This window comes from Heptranchias perlo, chromosome 3, assembly GCF_035084215.1.
Source record: "Heptranchias perlo isolate sHepPer1 chromosome 3, sHepPer1.hap1, whole genome shotgun sequence".
NCBI lineage: Eukaryota > Metazoa > Chordata > Chondrichthyes > Hexanchiformes > Hexanchidae > Heptranchias > Heptranchias perlo.
In genome coordinates this window covers 77,253,726-77,258,343 of record NC_090327.1, presented here as the reverse complement: position 1 = coordinate 77,258,343, position 4,618 = coordinate 77,253,726, and positions in this window count along the sequence as shown.

Here is a 4,618-nt window from a genome sequence, read left to right as displayed (position 1 = left end):
AGGCCATTCAGCCCCTCGTGTCTGCTCCGCCATTTGAAAAGATCATGGCTGATCTGTGATCGAACTCCATATACCTGCCTTTGGCCCATATCCCTTAATACCTTTGGTTGACAAAAAGCTATCTATCTCAGATTTAAATTTAGCAATTGAGCTAGTATCAATTGCTGTTTGCGGAAGAGAGTTCCAAACTTCTACCACCCTTTGTGTGTAGAAATGTTTTCTAATCTCACTCCTGAAAGGTCTGGCTCTAATTTTTAGACTGTGCCCCCTACTCCTAGAATCCCCAACCAGCGGAAATAGTTTCTCTCTATCCACCCTATCCATTCCCCTTAATATCTTATAAACTTCGATCAGATCACCCCTTAATCTTCGAAACTCCAGAGAATACAACCCCAATTTGTGTAATCTCTCCTCGTAACTTAACCCTTGAAGTCCGGGTATCATTCTAGTAAACGTACGCTGCACTCCCTCCAAGGCCAATATGTCCTTCCAAAGGTGCGGTGCCCAGAACTGCTCACAGTACTCCAGGTGCGGTCTAACCAGGGTTTTGTATAGCTGCAGCATAACTTCTGCCCCCTTGTACTCTAGTCCTCTAGATATAAAGGCCAGCATTCCATTAGTCTTATTGATTATTTTCTGCACCTGTTCATGACACTTCAATGATCTATGTACCTGAACCCCTAAGTCCCTTTGGACATCCACTGTTTTTAACTTTTTACCATTTAGAAAGTACCCTGTTCTATCCTTTTTTGATCCAAAGTGGATGACCTCACATTTGTCTACATTGAATTCCATTTGCCACAGTTTTGTCCATTCACCTAATCTATCAATATCGCTTTGTAATTTTATGTTTTCATCTACACTGCTTACAATGCCACCAATCTTTGTGATGTGGAGATGCCGGTGATGGACTGGGGTTGACAATTGTAAACAATTTTACAACACCAAGTTATAGTCCAGCAATTTTATTTTAAATTCACAAGCTTTCGGAGGCTTCCTCCTTCGTCAGGTGAACGATGTTTCACCTGACGAAGGAGGAAGCCTCCGAAAGCTTGTGAATTTAAAATAAAATTGCTGGACTATAACTTGGTGTTGTAAAATTGTTTACAACCAATCTTTGTGTCATCGGCAAACTTAGATATGAGACTTTCTATGCCTTCATCTAAGTCGTTAATAAATATTGTGAATAATTGAGGCCCCAAGACACATCCCTGCAGGACTCCACTAGTCACATCCTGCCAATGTGAATACCTACCCATTATCCCTACTCTCTGTCGCCTTTCGCTCAGCCAATTTCCTAACCAAGTACGTACTTTTCCCTCGATTCCATGGGCTTCTGTCTTAGCTAACAGTCTCTTATGTGGGACTTTATAAAATGCCTTCTGGAAGTCCATATAAATAACATCCATTGACATTCCCCTGGCCACTACTTTAGTCACCTCTTCAAAAAATTCTATCAGGTTTGTCAGTCACAACCTACCTTTCACAAATCCATGCTGGCTCTCTCTGATTAACTGAAAATTCTCGAGTTGTTCAGTCACCCTATCCTTACTGTTGGACCTGCTGTGTATTTCCTGAACATAAGAACATAAGAACATAAGAAATTGGAGCAGGAGTAGGCCAATCGGCCCCTCGAGCCTGCTCCGCCATTCAATAAGATCATGGCTGATCTGATCCCAACCACAAATCTAAAGAACACAAGAAGTCGGAGCAGGACCCGGCCACATAGCCCCTGGGACCTCTCCGCCACCCACAGGGCATTGACCGATCCGAACTCAGCTTCATGTCCAATTTCCTGCCCGCTCCCCATAACCCCTAATTCCCTTTACTTCTAGGAAACTGTCTATTTCTGTTTTAAATTTATCTAATGATGTAGCTTCCACAGCTTCCTGGGGCAGCAAATTCCACAGACCTACCACCCTCTGAGTGAAGAAGTTTCTCCTCATCTCAGTTTTGAAAGAGCAGCCCCTTATTCTAAGATTATGCCCCCTAGTTCTAGTTTCACCCATCTTTGGGAACATCCTTACTGCATCCACCCGATCAAGACCCTTCACAATCTTATATGTTTCAATAAGATCGCCTCTCATTCTTCTGAACTCCAATGAGTAGAGTCCCAATCTACTCAACCTCTCCTCATATGTCCGCCCCCTCATCCCCGGGATTAACCGAGTGAACCTTCTTTGTACTGCCTCGAGAGCAAGTATGTCTTTTCTTAAGTATGGAGACCAAAACTGTATGCAGTATTCCAGGTGCGGTCTCACCAATACCTTATATAACTGCAGCAATACCTCCTTGTTTTTATATTCTATCCCCCTAGCAATAAAAGCCAACATTCCGTTGGCTTTCTTGATCACCTGCTGCACCTGCATACCAACTTTTTGATTTTCTTGCACTAGGACCCCCAGATCCCTTTGTACTGCAGTACTTTCCAGTCTCTCGCCATTAAGAAAATAACTTGCTCTCTGATTTTTCCTGCCAAAGTGCATAACCTCACATTTTCCAATATTATATTGCATCTGCCAAATCTCCGCCCACTCACCCAGCCTGTCTATATCCCCTTGCAGGTTTTTTATGTCCTCCTCACTCTCTACTTTCCCTCCCATCTTTGTATCATCTGCAAATTTTGATATGTTGCACTCGGTCCCCTCCTCCAAATTGTTAATATAGATTGTAAAGAGTTGGGGACCCAGCACCGACCCCTGTGGAACACCACTGGTTACTGGTTGCCAGTCCGAAAATGAACCATTTATCCCAACTCTCTGCTTCCTGTTTGATAACCAATCCTCCACCCATGCCAGAATATTACCCCCAATCCCGTGATTTTTTATCTTAAGTAATAATCTTTTATGTGGCACCTTGTCGAATGCCTTCTGGAAGTCTAAATACACTACGTCCACTGGTTCCCCTTTATCCACCCTATACGTTATATCCTCGAAGAACTCAAGCAAATTTGTCAGACATGACTTCCCCTTCATAAAGCCATGCTGACTTTGTCCTATTAAATTATGCTTATCTAAATGTTCCGTTACTGTCTCCTTAATAATAGACTCCAAAATTTTACCCACCACAGATGTTAAGCTAACTGGCCTATAATTTCCAGCATTCTGCCTACTACCCTTTTTAAATAACGGTGTTACATTAGCAGTTTTCCAATCTGCCGGGACCTCTCCTGAGTCCAGGGAATTTTGGAAAACTATCACCAAAGCATCCACAATCCCTACTGCCACTTCCCTCAAGACCCTAGGATGGAAGCCATCAGGTCCAGGGGATTTATCCGCCTTGAGTCCCATTATTTTACTGAGTACCATCTCTTGAGTGATTTTAATCGTATTTAACTCCTCCCCCCCGAGAGTCCCCTGTTTGTCCAGTGTTGGGATATTCTTACTGTACTGTAAAGACTGAAACAAAATATTTGTTCAGCATTTTTGCCATCTCCATGTTTCCCACCATTAATTTCCCGGTCTCATCCTCTAAGGGACCTATGTTTGCCTTAGCCACCCTTTTTCTTTTTATATAACTATAGAAACTCTTGCTATCTGTTTTTATATTTTTTGCTAATTTCTTTTCATAATCTAACTTCCCTTTCTTAATCAATCCTTCAGTTACTTTTTGCTGTCTTTTGAAGAATTCCCAATCTTCTATCCTCCCACTAAGTTTGGCTACCTTATATGTCCTTGTTTTTAGTCGGATACTATCCTTGATTTCTTTACTTAGCCACGGGTGGCTGTCATTTCTTTTACACCCTTTTTTCCTCAGTGGAATATATTTATTTTGAAAGTTGTAAAATAACTCCCTAAATGAACACCACTGCTCATGTACCGTCTTACCCTTTAATCCATTTTCCCAGTCCACTTTAATCAATTCCGCTCTCATACCATCATAGTCTCCTTTATTCAAGCTCAGTACGCTTGTTTGAGAATCAACCTTCTCACCCTCTAATTGGATATGGAATTCAACCATGTTGTGGTCGCTCGTTCCAAGGGGATCCTTAACTAGGACATTATTAATTAATCCTGACTCATTACACAGGACCAGGTCCAAGGTTGCCTGCCCCCTTGTAGGATCAGTTACATACTGCTCAAGAAATCCATCCCTGATGCACTCAATGAACTCGTCCTCAAGGCTGCTCTGCCCAATTTGATTTGTCCAGTTAATATGATAATTAAAATCCCCCATAATTATGGCTGTTCCCTTATTACATGCCCCGACTATCTCCTGATTAATACTTCTTCCAGCAGAGTTGCAACTATTAGGAGGCCTATATACTACGCCCACTAATGTTTTTTTTCCCTTATTATTCCTTATCTCCACCCAAACTGTTTCATTATCTTGATGCTTTGTCCCAATATCATTTCTCTGTATTACAGTGATTCCTTCCTTTATTAACATAGCCACCCCACCTCCCCTTCCTTCCTGCCTGTCCTTCCTGATTGTTAAATACCCTGGCATATTTAATTCCCAGTCGTTGTCACCCTGCAGCCATGTTTCTGTAATGGCCACAAGATCATACCCATACGTAGTTATTTGTGCCGTTAACTCGTCCATTTTATTACGAATGCTACGTGCATTCAGATAAAGAACTTTCAAATCTGTTTTGTGACGCTTAGTTCCTGCTTTT